The sequence below is a fragment of the Aulostomus chinensis genome, chromosome 24 (genome assembly GCF_037954235.1).
Source record: "Aulostomus chinensis isolate RoL2024-O1b breed Wild chromosome 24, RoL_Achi_v1.0, whole genome shotgun sequence".
NCBI classification, from domain to species: domain Eukaryota; kingdom Metazoa; phylum Chordata; class Actinopteri; order Syngnathiformes; family Aulostomidae; genus Aulostomus; species Aulostomus chinensis.
In genome coordinates, this window is record NC_141343.1 from 523,216 (window position 1) to 541,690 (window position 18,475).

The 18,475-nt window shown below is 43.2% G+C and overlaps 1 protein-coding gene across 1 annotated transcript in view; it reads left to right on the forward strand.

Annotated features, from left to right (window-relative positions):
* Nucleotides 1–4,259: 4,259 nt before the first annotated feature.
* The window catches only part of ablim2 (actin binding LIM protein family, member 2), an 87,692-nt gene continuing 73,476 nt past the window's right edge, over nucleotides 4,260–18,475 (forward strand). The window contains exon 1 of the transcript XR_015111727.1: nucleotides 4,260–4,543. The gene's annotated coding sequence lies outside the window, so the exon portion shown is untranslated. The remainder of the gene's footprint in view (nucleotides 4,544–18,475) is intronic.

Here is an 18,475-nt window from a genome sequence, read left to right on the forward strand (position 1 = left end):
ATTATTGCTATCCTGAGAGTAGAAAGGTGATGAAACACAGACTGGTGAGGTTCATGTCTGATGTTGAGGGACAGGAGACTGACATGTCTGATGACAACGTTGGTGTGCAGTATAGCACGGCCAGACCTAACCCTGACAAACTAAGCAGTGTGACATTCCAGAGATGAGGCTAAGCCCAAGCCAGACGAGCCCACAGCCAGCAGAGATCAAAGCAGAACCACATCCTCCAGACACCCTGGGTAGAGAGAGAAGATACCCTGTTAGAGAGAGGAGCAGGCCTGATTTCTATGGGGTGGAGAGTGATCAAGTACAGATAAGCATTGATTATTGTTATAAGATGGTTTCTAATGTACCTCTGACTTTCAGTGAAGCTGTGACTTCATCCAACTCAAGAGAGTGGGTAGGTGCAATGGATGAGGAGATGAAATCATTGAGGGATAGCGACACATTTACTCTGACCATCTTCCTGAGGGTAAGAAAACAGTGGGGGGTAGATGGGTGTATGCTATCAAAAGCAATGCTGATGGATCCGACAAGTACAAGGCACGTTATGTGGCCAAAGGTTAAAGTCAGGAGATGGGTGTAGATCATGGAGAAACTTTTTTCCCCAACTGCTAACCTTACAAGTGTGAGAGTGTTAATGCAGAAGGCTGCTCAGGAGAATCTGATCCTCCATCAGATGGATGTAAAAACTGCCTACCTACATGCACCGATTGATTATGAAATCTATATGGAACAGCCAGAGGGGTACAATGTAACATCTGAGACAAATGAGAAACTGGTGTGTAAACTAGAAAAATCATTGTATGGGCTAAAGCAATCGGGCCGAAACTGGAACAAAATGGTACACGACTATCTGTGTGAAAATAACTTTGTACAAAACCCAGCTGATCATTGTGTTTACAAGAGAGAAACAGAACATGACAAAGTGATAATATTGATATGGGTTGATGTAGCTATTGCTGCCAGTGACGAGAGAGAGCGTTAAAAACTGTCAGAGATGCTTATTGGGAAATTACGACTAACTAGACCAGATCTGAGTGATGTCACGAGCAAACTTTCACAGTATTTCAGTGAGCCGACAGAAGAGCAGTGGACGACTGTTAAGCATGTACTGAAATATCTGAAAGGCACAAATGACAAGATGCTCTGTTCCAGGAAATGTGATGAAGGGCTAAGTTTGGTGGCTTACAGTGATGCAGATTGGGCAGGTGATGCAAATGACCGACGTAGTACATCTGGTTATTGTGTTAGCCTATGTAAGGATGGTCCCCTGATTTCCTGGAAGACTAAAAAGCAGCCAACTGTAGCACTGTCGACATGTGAGGCTGAGTACATGGCACTAGCTGCTACTACACAGGAGTGTTTGTACTTGACCCAACTGCTTGAATATCTCGATTATCAGCATTGTGTGCCTATGATCTATGAAGACAACCAAGGTACAATCGCATTGGCAAAGAATCCTGTTAGCAGACAGAGATGTAAGCATTGATATCAAATACCATTTTGTGAGATCAACTGTTAACAATGGTGAAGTGTCTTTGGTGCATTGCCCAACAGATCAGATGGTGGCTGACCTGATGACTAAACCACCTACAAAAGTGAAGCTACTTGTCCTTTTCAAGTTCCTGTTTGGGTTGTAGCCAAGCCAAGGTGCAACATGCTTGTCTTTACATGTTTGTTATGACATGATGATTACCATGTTTTTTCTTTTTTTATGTTTTTTTTTTTTTGTACATAATGTGTGAGCAAGTGGGGGTGTTGTTTGCCTGGTGAATGTGCTCCCAATTACTACAGGTGTGTTGGTCATGTGACCCTCCCCCTGGAACACTTAAGCTGCACCTGTAACCAATAAAGATTGTCTGTTTCTCACTGCAAGCTGTGTGCAAGTTCTCTTGTCCTCTCATCCAGCATTTAGCCCAGATATCTGCAAAGTTATCAACAAGCATAATATAAAGTATCCTTTGTCTTTGAGGGTTTTGAGCCAGCTGACATCAAACAGTACCAACTTGTCCATATTTTTAATCTACATGCAATCAGTATCAATTCACCTTGATAGCTGAGCAATGTTGACTGCATTCATGGTAAAACTTCAGCTTTAGTCATGACACTTGGAGATATTATTTCCAAGTGGATGCATTCAAATAATTCTGTCGTCTCTCCAGCAACCCCCCCCCCCCCCCACTGCAGAATGCCATGATGTCATCAGGGGGGTTTTACAGTGCAACTGGCACTGAATTTCATAATCCCTTTCTTTGAGCAAAAAAAATCTTTCCTTGATCTCACTGTTCAGAGCAGTGACAATTAGAAAAAAAACTTTTGACTTTTATATAAGGAATCTAAGTGTTGATGTTGCATCAACTAGAGAACAGTGACGACAAATTGTATCATTTAGCCAAGTGAGAGAAGCCACAGAAACCACCAATAGTCCAGCAGTTATTTAAGTTCTGACCTCTCAGGGATCTACTGCAGCCTTTTTCATTCTTTGTGCTTGTGATTGTGTCAGAAACAGTTTATGCCAAAATGAATTGAATATTTTTTTTCAGTGGAAAAACGAGAATTTAAATCACTGGTTTTTTTGGCGGCACGGTGGTGCAGAAAAAAATAAAGAAATAAAAAATATCTGGTGAAGAGTGACACTTCACTGTCACTTCTTCAATACGTAGTCCAAACCAGCCACCCGCAGGACATTAAAATGGTTTCCATGAAAAACTACACTTCCCTGATATACTGCTGCGAAGTCAGCGCAGCTAGAGCCTGAAGCAGGGTCGAGTCAAGCTTACGAAGTCACCTGCAACTACACCGGAAGTACCGTTTCAGCTTCGACGCCACGTCTGAGAACAATAAGTGAGCGTGTGAATATGTTGGTCTCGATACAATAACACTTTAATCATCAGAGGGATTATTTCTAACATGCAGTTCGTCATTCTTATTTTTTTTTAAGCTAATAATATTCAAATTTGGTCTAATTTTATGTCAGTCTTAGATTTTCTCACTATATTTTGTGTTTTTAGATTAAATAGATATGTAGTAGATACATACATTTTTCCATCCATCCATCCATTTTCTTCAGCTTATCTTGATTATTGGTCGCGGGTGGGGGGCTGGAGCCTTTCCCAGTGGCCTTCGGGAGAGAGGCGTGGAACACCCTGGACAGGTCACCAGTTCATGGCAAGGCCAGCATATATAGACAGACAACCATTCACAATCACAGCCACGCTTACGGTCAGTTTATAGTGTCCAGTTAGCCTAGTCACTTTTCAGAGAGCTCATCCAATTAAGAGGACATTTTTTAAAAGAATTCTATATACAAATTCAATAATAACAGAATAAAACTGCTTAATTCTATTTTAGATTCATATATCGACAAAACATTGAGCGAAAAGCCATTTGAGCGAAATATATAAATCACAAAACATGCAATGCATGACTGAAGTAAGTAAATTGGGATGCAGATTCGGTGGTGCTATTTGCGCATGCGCAGCCGAACACCTGCAGTAGCGGTGGCGCTTGCTTCAAATTTCTCTCTTGAGAATTTCCTCGTCGCGGGACTGATAAAGGAATATCCGATCTAATCTAATATAGATGCACAGCAGGTGGGGCCAGATCCTACTTTTCTTCCCTGAAGTGACAAAATCAAGAAGTGGGTCAGAATGTCACAGGGGCGCTTATTAACGCAAGTAAATTAGGACTTCAGCAAGTACAATTACTTCATGTTCAGACAGAGTTTTTGGGACGGATTGAGCGTTATTACTGAGAATCTTGTAAATTTCATGCTGTAGATTATCCGCTAATGTAGCTGTCTGTGCTAGCATGTATTACTTGGAAATAAATTGAATATTCTGCAACTTTCCTGTTAAAATATTTTGAGTTGTAACGCTCATGTAATACTTACAAGCATTCGTTAAAATCTTTGAGACAGAAAACAGGAGTATTTTAGTTAGAGCTGTCAATTTAAGTGTAAACATTTACGAATTAATCTAAATTGCAGAGAAAATTTATATCTGAAAATTAATGATATAGTAAGTGAAAACATTTCCTAATTTACCTAATTTGATTCCAGAGATTAGTTCTGTCTGTGAAGCATTCCAGAACGTGGTGAAACGGTGACTATAAACCAATAAAGTGAGGTAGGTTCAGGTCAGTTCATGTAATCCTTTCGAACCTGTAGGCGTGCTTTTATTTTGAAATCCACACCCGGAACCCTACTTTGTTCCTCTCTGATTTGACTGATGGCGTGTCTCCGCTGTGCGCCCACACCCAACCTGCCCTATGAGCTGTACAGAGGCAGCGCAGCGCTGCAGTGGATCCAGGACATCGTCTCTACATTGCGTGTGGCTCAGGAGACCCGGACCGGGACGCACCAGGAATCAGCAGTCTCTCCAGCGCCCTCCGTTCATCCCTCCTCCGTCTGGCCTGCGGGCTGGAAGAGAGGCGTGTGCGATCTGCGGCGGCGCATCCTCCGTGTAGGCTGCTGGTGTGGATGTGACTTGTTTACAGCGCAGCATCTGACTGGAGAAGACTGGCACCATGAGCAGCACTGGTAGGACCCTTTTGCACTTTGTCTTCATCAACCATTTATATTACAGTCTAAGGAATGATTCAAATAATGCTACTCTAGTTTGTTTCAACTGCTGTGCCAATAATTCAATCATATGAATTCTATTTCCTTGTATTAAAACAATAACATATGCCTTGTAACTGATGCTGCTATATGATGTGTAAGGCAGCATTAGCAGCAGGATGCACCCAAACATGCGATGTTACAAAGGAAGCCTGTGGTTGTCTGATAGGGACACACAGCTGCACATTGGCCCTGTGTGATCAACGTCATGTGGGACAGTTAGACGCCCTAGGTGGCTCTGGTGACTCTTTTCTCCTCTAGTGCTTGTGCTGCAGACAGTCGCCAGCTGCTAAGAGGCTGACTGGCGTCTGCTGCTGCAGGCCTGTCACTCAAGGAGGATTCTGAGGTTCTTCTTTAAAACACACGTGTCGAGCTGTGTGTCGTGTACATGCCAATGTAGTCACTTTTTAATGCTCAACATGCTCTGGGAGTGGTGCTGAATTGATGTTCCTGTCATTGCTAGTTTTCTGTGATAGCCGCTATACAAGTGGGTCCCACTGGCCAAATTTAGCCTATAAGGTTAGCTAGATATATGATAAAACAGTTAAATAAATAAATAAAAATCAAGGTACCACTTTGCAATAAGCCTCCTCTTATGAAGGATTAATAAATAGTCTTAAGTTATTAACTGCAATGTGAACTCTTCTTAAAACCATTAATTAACTATTTCAGATAACTTATTTCCCAATTTTCTGCCATACTGCTTCATTTGAATACATCTAGGTAGCAAGATCTAATAGCCTATTTAACTTAGATAAATAAAATTGTTGCATTATAAAATAGTATAACCTTAATATAGCTAGGAAATAAGTTACAATTCATTTATAACTGTTAATTCATGGTTTATGCAGTGTTTACAATGCACATAATTACCCACTTCCAACTGCTTAGTAATCCTTTATAAGGGGAGAATTATTAAAAAGCGATACAACAGTAACTGAATGTAAAATATACTTTAAATGCTTTTTAAGTCCACTTTTACACTTTAGGCCCTCGATGATAAACAGTTTGCCCCCCTGTTGTATGAATGAAGCGAGTTATCATTTATGGTCATGAAACCCTGGGGCCCCTGCAGCTATATGCTGGCTAATGATGTCAGTAACGCGGCATATGGTTTTGACTCAAATGATGAGCGGACCCAGAAAGCCATTATCACGCTGCTGTAAAGACCTTCCTTGATGAGATTGACCTATGACCTCTTGAAGAATGTTGGCATGGATGTGTGAGAGTACATACCTGGATGTGTGTTTGTGTGTAGGTGTGTGTAACTGACTGTAAACAGTGATGGTCACATCTTCCAAGTCCAGCAAGGAAAAAAAATTGCTGCAGCTCGTATGTTGTTGTTTTCGGTGTCAAAGAAGTAGATCCGACCTCATCCAAGATAGGATCCAGAATGGTCTGGGATGTTATAGAGAAAGATCTGGTCCAGACGGGCCAAAAGAATTCCTTGTTCATTCCTGTCATTCTTTGAACTGAACCCCCCCAATAACAACAACAAAAACTTCTTAAAACTTATTGTCTTATTTACTTCTTGAGAAACATGAAACCCATGAAGCTTCGTACTCAATGGTCGATGGTCATGTGATCTTGTAAGAGAGCTGTAATTTTTCTATCTTGCAACCCATGCATTGTCTCTGTCTTCATGCATGGGTTTGGCTAAATGTGGGTGGGGCTAAACGTTTGACTCCGCTGTTCCAAATGGTTAGCTTTAGGTATTAGACTGAGAGAAGTTAGGTTTAGGGTCCTAAATGTGGGCGGGGCTAAATGTTTGACTCTGCGGTTCTGAATGGGTTTAGGTTGGGAATTATGGGAATTAGGTTTAGGCATTAGATCCAGAGAGATTAGGTTTAGGGTCCAAATGGTTAGGTCTAGGCATAGGATATGAATGTTTAGGTTGAGGCATTAGATTGAGAGAGGTTAGGTTTAGGGTCCTAAATGTGGGCGGGGCTTTGACTCTGCGGTTCTGAATGGTTAGGTTTCGGCATTAGATCCAGAGAGATTAGGTTTAGGGTCCAAATGGTTAGGTCTAGGCATAGGATATGCATGTTTACGTTGAGGCATTAGATCGAGAGAGGTTAGGTTTAGGGTCTGAATGGTTAGGTTTGGGGATAGGTTCCGAATTTTCAGAAATGCGTAGACTCTTGTTGCATGGTCAAATTAGCCAGTTGTGTGAGTTCCGTACTGTTGTGGTCAGTGTAGGGTGAGGTTAGGGTTAGAAGATTCTATGATGCTGCTCTGGTGGATGATCTTGGTTGTCTGTCACGATGTCTGCTTTTACATCTCTGATGCGCATCGGAGGAAATCTTTAATTTTGGCTCAAATATCCACTGGGACGCATGGATTAAGTTTTTAGTAGTCAGCAATCAAGGTCACTGTGGCAGGCACTGATTATCGCCGCTTATTTACTCTCTTACCTACTCTCTAACAAGAGACAAAATTCTTCTCCTCCTGTGGGTTAGGGTTGGACCCGAGAAACCTCAGGCAACTGTTGGACCAGACATACATTTTGATAGTTTTTCTCCCATCAGCCTTCATGAGCTCAGTTCAATAATTTCCTCCTCTAAACCATCCACCTGTCTTCTAGACCCCATCCCAACTAAGCTGCTTAAAGACTCTCTACCCCTCGTTAGAACCTCTCTCTTAGATATGATCAATGTGTCTCTGTTATCTGGTTACGTCCCACAGTCCTTTAAAGTGGCAGTAATCAGACCCCTTCTCAAAAAAGCAACCCTGGATCCAGAAGTTTGGGCCAACTACAGACCAATATCAAATCTTCCTTTTTTCTCTAAAATTCTGGAGAAAGCAGTTGCTCAACAGCTGTGTGACTTCTCCATAGCAACAGCCTATTAGAGGAGTTTCAGGGTTCATCATAGCACAGAAACAGCACTAGTCAAAGTTACCAATGACCTCCTACTGGCATCAGATGAGGGACTGGTCTCTGTGCTGGTCTTATTAGATCTTAGTGCAGCTTTTGATACCATTAACCACCATATCCTCCTACAGAGACTGGAACATGTCATTGGCATTAAAGGAACTGCACTATACTGGTTCAGGTCATATTTACTAGGTTGATCTCAGTTTGCACTCACTAACGGTAATCCCTCTGGAACCACTACAGTCAGTTATGGTGTTTCACAAGGGTCTGTGCTTACAGCAAGTCAGCTAACTAAATTGGAGGCCTGTCTAAAGGAAATAAAAACGTGGATGACCCATAATTTCCTTTTATTAAACTCTTGACAAAACTGAAGTTCTTGTGCTGGGCCCAAAACATCTTAGAAACACCCTATCTAATGAGATAGGTACCCTGGAAGGTATTCCCTTGGCTCCCAGCACGACCGTAAGGAACCTAGCAGTTCTCTTTGATCAGGATCTGTCCTTTAATGCCCACATTAAGCAAATCTATAGGACTGCTTTGTTTCATTAACATAACATCACTAAGATCAGACACATCCTGTCTCAAAAGGATGCAGAAAAACTAGTCCATGCCCTTGTCACTTCCAGGCTGGATTACTGCAATTCCCTTCTATCAGGCTGCACCAATAAGTCCCTGAACTAGTAGAAGAGACCATGTCTCTCCTGTACTGGCTTCTCTGCATTGGCTCCCAATCAGATTCAGAATAGAATTTAAAATTCTTCTTCTAACATACAAAGTCCTCAACAGTCAGGCACCTTCATATTTGTCAGAGCTCCTAGTTCCCTATTATCCAGCTAGAACCCTTTGCTCCCAGGATGCAGGGTTACTGGTGGTTCCTAGAGTTTCTAAAAGTAGAATGGGAGCCAGAGCCTTCAGCTATCAGGCTCCCCTCCTGTGGAACCGTCTCCCAGTTTTGTTCTGGGATGCAGACACCCTCTCTACCTTTAAGAGCAGACTTAAGACCTTCCTTTTTGATCAGGCTTATAGTTGGGCTGCTTAGGCTGGCCCTTAGATATGCTGCTAAAGGCTTAGACTGCCGGGGATCTCCCATGATGCACTGGGCTTCTCTCCCTTCCTCTCTTTCCTCTTATATGTGTTATACATAAATCAAACTCATATGTGTGCTCCTAACTCGTCTTCTTTTCCGGAGCCTTCGGGCTCCCTGCATCCCAGATCCCGGGTGCTGCTGGAGGAGGCAACCCATAGCGCCACTTGCTCATGTCCCCATCAGTCCATCAGTCTCTCCTCCTTTCTCTCTCTCTCTTTATCACTGTCCCTCTCTTTCCTTCTGTATATCTGTCTTCCTCCATTATCTGTCTTTGTCTCTGTCCTGCTCTCCTGCTCTCTTTCCCCCCAACCGGTCAAAGCAGACGGCCGTCCCCATTGAGCCTGGGTCTGCTTGACATTCCTGTCTGTTAAAAGGAAGATTTTGTCACCACTGTTGCAGGATGTGCTTGCTGATGGAGAATTGTTGGTGTAAATTCATTGAAGGAGTGTGGTACTGGACCTGCTCTACTTGTAAAGTGTCATGAGGTAACTTTTGTTGTGATTTGGCGCTACACAAATCAAATAAAATTGACTTGACTTGACTTTTCTAGTTTTGTTTTGGACATTGTTTGCTGCAGGTGTGGCATGCTAAATAAATGTCTGAGAACAGGCTCAGCATGAACACACCTGTTTACATTCTTCTGTGGCAGGACTGGCGATCCTGGGGAACAACTCACTTTATGACTTTATGAATATGGCTGGCATACAGATTCCTCATCACCTCAGGGAATCATCTCCTACTGCCAATGGGGATAGCTGTTCGGCCTGTTAGTTCTGGCTGGGATTACTGCCGTATGTCACATGACAGCAAGTTTGATCTATACTTCCCCAAGAGGTCTCTGTCTAGTTGCAGTGAACGATGTTGACCTACTGTGGATGGAGACGTTACTGTACCTATAATGTCGCCTCAACGTCAGTATCAGGAACACATCAGGTTTACGTGTTGATGGCGTCTCCAGGTGTCTACTTCCTGTTTACTTTCAGTTTTAGGTGGACAGATGATGGAAATAACAAAGAAATCATGTTTCTTGTGAAAGATTCACAAGTTGTTGTTTCTCTCCATCTGTGCAACAGAGCTGGCAAGTGCAAAGTCAGGAGTTTATTAGCTAATATTGGCCTTATGTATAGCTGATATGAGCCTGTCAGGCATCGCATATCAGCTAGGACCAATATTAGCAATTTATATGCTAATATTTGTGATTACTTAGCAGATGTTCACAATTTATCTTGTGATAATAAGAATTTATCTGCCAATATAAGTGATTGATCAACCAATTTTAATGAGTAATCTTGAAATAACGATTCATCTGCCGATATTAGTGATTTATCTGTCTACATTAGTGATTAATCTGCCAATATTAGCGATTTTCCAGCAGCTTTCAGGGGAGAGGCGGGGTACACCCTGGACGGGTCGCCTGTCCATCACCAATACATACAGACAAACAACCATTCACAGCCACACCTACTGTCAATATAAAGTATCCAATTAGCCTAGACCCCTCTGCATGTCTTTGGACTGTGGGAGGAAGCCAGAGTATCTGGAGAGAACTCCACACAGAAAGATCCTGTCCCTGAGCTAAGGCTCAAACCCGGAACCGGCTGTGAGGCGACAATGCAAACCACTGCATCACCGTGCTGCTCTGAAAGAGTAATATTTTTTAGAAATTGGGAAAAGCACATTACTCTTTGCTGCTCAATTGTAAGCAACAAGAAGCAGAAGTTAAGAAAAAAAATTTAATTTCCAGGGCAGATTTTAATATTGGCCATCGGAGCAATACCAATATGCTGATATCAATAATGTACTGACATTATTGTGCTATTGCCCCTGAAAACAGTCGAATGTTGTGCCTCAGCACACATCTTAGTCAGTGTTGAAACATATTTTTAAATATAAATATACATAAAGACTATCAGCTGATTAAGCAGTTATCAGTTGATGACAGAACAGTCTCAGATCATATATGAGTGTGTCTGGCTGATATCTCCACATGGATGAAGGAACGCCACCTTCAACTGAATCTGTCTAAGACTGAACTCATGGTCTTTCCAGCTTGTCCATCTGTTCAGCCTCAGGTCAGTGTCCAACTTGACTCAAGCCTACTTGCGCCCACAAACTCAGCCAGAAACCTGGGTGTCATGATTGATGACCAGCTGACCTTTAAGGTTCACGTGGCCTCAGTTTCTCGGTCTTGCCGTTATGCCCTCTACAACATCAGGAAGATCAGACCCTTCCTGACCCAACAGACCACACGGATTCTGGTTCAGGCTCTTGTCATCTCACGCATTGATTACTGCAACTCTCTTCTGGCAGGCCTCCCTGCATGCTCATTCAAGCCTCTGCAGATGATCCAGAATGCAGCAGCACGTCTGGTCTTCAACCAGCCCAAAAGGGCACATGTCACCCCGCTGCTGGTTTCTCTTCACTGGCTTCCAGTGGCAGCCAGGACCAAATTCAAGGCACTTCTCTTGGCTTGCAAAACAATCACAAGAACGGCTCCAGCCTACCTGGAATCCCTGATCCAGGTCTACTCTCCTTCTCGCCCACTACGCTCTGCATGCCAAAGACGCCTGGTGCTTCCAGCCCAGCGCTGCTCCAAATCTCTAGCCAGACTCTTCTCTTCTGTTGTTCCCAAATGGTGGAACGAACTACCGAACTCTGTGCGTTCTGCTGAGTCCCTTTCTACTTTTAAGAAACAATTGAAGACTCAATTGTTCAGAGAGCACCGAGGCACTGAACCTGATTCTTTGTCCTGTGGGGTAGAATAAGTCAGAGGGTCCAAGACCCAGCACTTAGTGACTATGTAGCACCAACTGTGTTGTGTGATGTTGTATGTTTGTCAAAAAAAAAAAGGGGGGGGGTGACACTTCTTCTGCCACTAGATGGCAGTACCTGTGACCAAATCACAACTGTAGCACTTTTGCGCTACTATGGGTTTTTCCTTAAGTCTGAATTCTTGCTTGTGTTGTACGTCGCTTTTGACAAAAGCGTCTGCTAAATGAAATTGTAGAATTGTAGAATTGTATCAGCATTGTTTTTTACTCCCTAATATCACTACCGGCCCCAAAAGTCAGCGTGATTACATCAGCTCATCCAAATTCAAAGGTCACAAACAAGAGTTAGGAGCAGACCGAGGCCTCTGCTTCCTTCTCACCAGATTTAAATGAAAAGGATGATGGCTAAGGTAGTTCATGTGTGCTGGTGAGCACTCTTCTGTCATGTGTGACACCATCAGGAACGTTTGTGCTGTAAAAGAATGAGTCATTCGTGTGCTGCAGCAATAAGCAGCTTTGGGCTGAACAACTGTTTGTCTGTCTGTCACTGTGTGTGTGTGTGTGTGTGTGTGTGTGTGTGTGTGTGTGTGTGTGTGTGTGTGTGTGTGTGTGTGTGTGTATCAGGACTGATGACACTCTTGTGTTTGCTTGAGTGCAGGTTGTACTCCTGGAAGTGCTGCAAGATTCAAAGAGAGGGTGCAAGCAGGGAAGACAACGGTGCATTTCCTCAAGTGTGTCGATGCATAATGCATGATGACATAGTCAGTGTGTGTGTGTTTGGGGGGGTCAGGCTATTTGCTCCATGTGTTTATCATTATTTTTTGAAGTCATACATAGGAAGGAAATATGATGTCATCAATCCTAGATTCGAACACTCACTTAACCAAACGTTGTTTTGATATAGATTCAGTAGAATGTGTGTACTTGACACCACTAATACATATTGATCCCCACATCTTTATCAGTCAACTTATCGATTCAGACCTGCTCCCTGGATTTCAGCAGTTAAAATCAGGCTCAACTCACTTTCAAGTGAATGTGTGTGTTGTATTCCTGATGTCTGTCTCTCAGTACTGGTGGGCAGGTCCAGAGTGTTGTCATCTCCTCTGGCTGGGATAAATACTCGCTGAGCTCACTGATGCTAAGCCCCTGCACTGGGTCCACACACCCACACACACACACACACACACACACTCCACACAGTAGTAATTAAGGCTGCAATGTGGTGTGGGCCTGTGACATTTCCCTGCAGCCTGCTTTTTAACATGAGTCTTTGAAGGAGGCAGGAATGGCATGTTGTTTAGTCTAACATTGAATATCTCAGCTTTCCAAGCGTCATTGCTATGACTGTGCGATGTGACCAAAAACTCATATCCTAATACTAGGTCATATCATAATTTTAGACTTCTTCTGCAAACAAAATTATTTAAACTTATTAAATTAAAGTAAATAAATGTAATTTAAAAAAAATAACATAACTGTACTTATATGACATATATTTTTTGTTTGATAGTTTCTTGCAGAGGTGCTGAAGGCTTAGCGGTGTTGTGGCGACCAGTCACAATTTCCTAAACACTTCGCAATTCTTTTTTTTTTTTTTGGTCCATATCTGACTTTTTAAAACCAAACCACTTCCACACAACAAAAAGAAAAACTTTTTTTGTTAGCAATAAGCAAATTACGCAACCCTAACCATTGCTGGATTGAACTTGATGGCCCACAATAAATGCAATTCTCTAACTTGATTAGAGTGTAGTTGTTGCTGCAGCAAACAGTCAAACTGCAGTGTTTTTCATGTGGAGTTTTCCGTCATATCCAGAGGCGTCATCACTCTAGTATGCAGCAGAACGGTGCCCTCGGTGTTGAACATGCAGAGCTTGTGATGTTTAGGTGTCAAAGCAGCAGCAGCAGCCATCAGAATTAAGAGGGAGCTCTGCAACACAGTAAGAGTCACTTTCGAAGTGGAACACATTAATTGGATAACAGAGTCACTCCATGTCAGCGAAATGTATGGAACACACCCGACACACTTGTGTGCATCACTGTTATCAGTAACTTCTGCCGTCCCTCAACAACAAAAGCAAAAACATAATGCACTCAAAAGTAGATACGTCAGCAGCTCATGATGTGTTCACTCTTCTCAGGAAATTTTGCACAGACCCTGGTGGAGGTCAGGAATGATTACATTACATCCAATTTAGGGTTGTCGACCATGTTGGAGGGATGTTTGGTCTGATACTGGTCAAAATAACAGGGTTAGGCAGTTCAGGACAGAATAAACCATGATTTTAAAACTGGAATTATGGTACTTTATCAAATTTCATGGCTGTAAATGTCACTTTGTAAGCAATGCTGAAAGACTTCAGCAGCTGCTGAAAGGTTAGAATTAGGAGAAGCAGCAGTGTTGTCATGGAGAATATCTGGATGGCTTGGCTGAGCAATGGTACGTGGAGATTATTCCTTCCGGATGGCATGAGAGAAATTTGTCTCAAGTCATCACATCAATTCAGATGCTGCCGCTGCTCAGATGGATAGATGAATAGACAGTTACTGAAATGCATTATGGGATACGTTGAGAGTGAACAGACACTTTGATCTTGGATTGGATAACTGCTGCATGGAGAGAACCAGAGAGAAGGAAAAGATCAATGAGCTTGGATGAATTATTTATCAAATTGCTCTCTCCTGAGCGTGTGCATGTGTGTTTGCATTTGTGTTCGTGCATGTGTGTTTGTGTGTCTGCATTTGTGTGTCTGCATGTGTGTGTACCAGGTATAAAAATCCGTTTACAAAATCACATTGTCAGGACTGGCTTCCCTTTTGGGGATACAAAGCAAACCTCTCTGATTTTAATGACTAATGAGTTAGTGTCAGGATAATACAATCAGACTAGCAGTAATATTGTCAGGTCCTTTGTCTTGAACATATAAACAAACTACTGCACTATGTGGTGTGGGCAGGATAGGGCAGGGCAGGGCAGGAAACAGCAAATCCATGAATCCCAGTGTTTCCCACAGTAACACAACATTCAGACCCCATTTATGTTGACTTAGTTACATTTTGATATTAACATTGTTAGCATTTATTTTTCTAGCTGTAGAGTCAGTAGGATTTTTCAGAACTGCTCCTGAATATGTCACAATGTAAAATACACTCAGTCAGTAAAATGTCAGGATGAGCCCTTTTTTCATTCTCCCTAACTACTTCTGCTATGAGACTATTCAGTCACCCTAAAGGCTTTGTCCATTAACTTGCACTGGCAGCTAAACATGAGCGTAGCAGTTAGCTAACTTTGATTAGTTTGTGCCGTTAGCGGCGCTACGATAAAGCGGTTTTGTCTTTGAGAATGCAGCTGGGTGAATGACCTTTCTCATGTTGAGCTGCTGTTCCAAACTTATTGTAAACACACACACACATTAATTTTCTGTGTTTTCTAACTTATTCCCCAAAGTTTAGCTCTGAAGGTTACTTTTATCCTCCATCTTAAAGAACAGGAACAGCCCAGCTGTCTCTTCTGCAGAGAAAGTTCTGACACCTTCCTATTGTTCTTTGTTTTTTTTTTATGTGTAATTTATTCGTTTAAACAGAGACAGTGCAAAATATTGATAGATATAAATAGAAAACTAAACTTGTATAACTACAAGGACTGATGCTTTGTAATAGGTAATAGTGTAATTGCTTTCTACCTGTTGTCTTTGGGCTGGTAGATGTTTTTCTGACAGACCAGAAGTCACATCCCCATCCACCGTATTGGAGTACATAACATCATGCTATTCACTGACAGTGCATTAAATAGAAATGAAATGGAAAATCAATTTGTTGGAGACAATGTCTTTATTTGTGGCAGCTTGCCACAAATAAATATGGGAAACCCTGCATTCAGTTATGTAGCTAGTTATGATTTATTTCTGGTTTAACTTGTGTTTATTTCTGAAAGTGCCTCGATTGAAGAACATAATTACTTTTACTTCTCTAGAAGAGGCGTTTATGTCTTGATGGTTGGTGATAAGTGACAGCGATGACTGCCTGAAAGCAAAGATAAGTTATCAGCTCTTCATCTTCTACACTGCAGGAGGACAAGACAATATGGAGGAATGAGATGGAGTCGGTGAGATTGGGAAGATGATGAAAAGGGGAAAGTGGTTGAGATAGAGGAAAAAAGATGAAGGAGAGTAAATGTCAAAAACACATTTCGAACCAGACGCTGGGTGGTTGTGCGATTGTGGTACGTTGGTGTGATATCTGTAGTGTGACTCTCTCTAAACAGAAATCACTACAGTATAAAGCCATGAAGTTGTACAGCTCAAGAAAAGGTGTCATGGAGGATAATGCTACATGGTTAAATCGTACCTCAAGTTTCTGTCTGTCTCTTATCTGATGTGATTGGCTGCTGCAGCATGACTGGTTCCTCCAAGCGTTTACTCGTGTTCCAACATTATTGGAAAATTTTTTGTTTTTTTTCCCCTGAAGCACTGATCTCAATTCAGTTTCACACTATGGACTTCACCTTCTCTAACATTCAGCCATGCTTATAAAAACAAGCATGCTTCAAGTTCATTTTATTAAGTAAACATTCTTAGTGAAGTGTACTTTATGTACTTTGTGTAGTGATATCAGTGTAAATGTTCACTGAGGAGTTGTGGAGACACATGCACGAACCGGCTAGCTTATGGCATACTAACATTAGCTTGCACTGCACCAGAAATGAACGAATGTAAATGTGTTTTAAAGGACTTTTAAGACACTTCAGTGAGTGGCTAAAGGTGAAAAAGAAAAAGTACACATCTCTTGAACGGACCCTCTGGTCAAAGTGTTAAGATAAACAGACATCTTTTTTCAACCAGACTTGTCGCTCCTAGACTTATGAATATCAATTCAGTCACACAACCTGGGGCCTCATGTATCAAAGCGGTTTACGCAAGAAAAATTTGCGTACGCAAGGATCGGTGCTGTATCAACACGAAAAGTTCATCGATTCTTGCGCTGTTTCACGCCAACTCCAGAGGTGCCGTAGAAGTTGGCGGAAAGCCGATTCTTGCCTTAACTGCACTTTGGTCCGTTGTCGACACCCCATGGCGGTGTTTGGTAACTGACATTATTTGACAACCACACATACATCGGGGGCTGCACGGTGGTGCAGTGGTTAGCACTGTGGCCTCACAGCAAGAAGGTTCCAGGTTCGAGTCCTGGCTTGGGCATGGAATCTTTCCGTGTGGAGTCCCCATGCCTGCGTGCGTTCTCTCCGGTACTCCGGCTTCTTCCCACCATCCAAAGACATGCAATTGGGGACTAGGCTGATTGAATACTTTAAATTGACTGTAGGTATGAATGTGAGTGTGAATGGTTGTTTGTCTATGAATGTTTGCCCTGCGATGGACTGGCGACCTGTCCAGGGTCGCCCGTTGATGCTGGGATAGGCTCCAGCCCCCCCGCGACCCTTAATAGGAATAAGCGGAAGAACATGGATGGATGGACATACATCGGGCACAAAAAAGCCATCAACACAAACCCAAACACCTGCTGGCATTACTTAAGCAGCTATAAAAGAGCCGTCACGATTGTGCTGAATGTGCAACTTTCAAAAATGGCAGAACTTGCACTGTTGGAGGACGGGGCAAATGGTGAAATAAGACAGGAGCGACATTTCAAGGAGCGGGAGCATCTGCTGCACAATTCTGCTGAGTGGCTGATGAGCCGGTTCAGGCTACCGCGGGCCATCCTCCTGCAAATTTGTGAGGAGCTGCGACCCGTGCCCCAGCTCAGAACCGCCAGGAGCCAAGCTGTGCCAGTGCCGACACTGGTGCTGAGCACGCTTGGCTTCTTGGCTACTGGCTCTTTCCAGCGGGAGATAGTGGACCATTCCGGGGTGAGCCAGTCGACCGGGCCATGCCATGGGTGGTGGACCTGATCATCCGCCTCTCCCGCAGGTACATTAAATTCCCTTACAGTGCGGTTGAACCAGCCAATATTAAAGCGCAATTGGCAGCAATAGCCGGATTCTCTAATGTGATCGGAGCCATTGACTGTGCTCATGTTGCCATAAAAGCACCGTCCCATGAGGAATACGCTTACGTTCATCGTAAGGGTTTCCACTCCATCAATGTGCAGATCATCAATGCCAGAGGCTGGAGGGATGGACGCCGATCCCGGCCAGGCAGCCGTCCTCGCACAGCAGAATTTCATTTCCACAATGTGAATGGGTAAGAAGCGATTACATGATTCAGCATGAAGCCAGATTAATTTATGTTGTCCACGAAATTTTCCAAAAAATTTATCAGGCGGTGGAGCCGCTCATTGACCCCGTTATTCCCCTAATGTCCTCCTGACTGCAGGACCGCCTGTGTGAGGACCCTCCCACTGGATCCGTGTGGGCCGGAGGATGCGCTGCTGGGTCCGGGTGGGCTGGAGGACCGTCCACCGCTTGTCGGCCTGGTGTTTGTGCTGGGGACGGGCTGGCCGAATGCCGCTGGTCCTGGCGGATGACTCTAAGCCGGCGGACGGGCTGGCGCGGGAGCCGATGGGGGTGCTGCACGTCGGCGGCATGTCTGATGGATCAATATCTATTAAACATATTGGTTTATTTAAATGTCTGAGTCTGTGTATTTGTTGTCTTTACATCTGTGGCAAAGCATGTGGAAATGTTGCGTAAGAAATGGAGTTGCCACTTACCCTCCAAGCTCTCGAAGTCATGGGTGGCGGCAACAATCCCCCCCACAGAGATGCTGCCTATGACTGCCGCCACCTGCTGCTCAAATTCTGTCAGATACCCCTCTCCCTGACCCCCACCTGTCTGGCCCACACTCCTCCGGAGGGCAGCTGTCTGCCGCTTGACCTCCACCTTGAGGCCCTAGTGCCATTTTCCATATTGTTTTTTAAATTTAGATTTAAGCCAATTGAATATTGTAGTTGTTCATTTAGTGATGCGCAGTGTTGAATTTAGTCCTACGTTTAGCTTGCATTGTTTAGGAAGTTAGAATTGCAGACATGCATTAGAAACAGAGAGGAAATCTTTCAGAGCGCTAGCAGTGGTGCAAGCTGATGACGTAGTGATGCTCACGCAGGTTTAGTGAGGAAAACTGTGCTTTATATCTCTTTGATCATTCAGTAAAGGAGGAGCC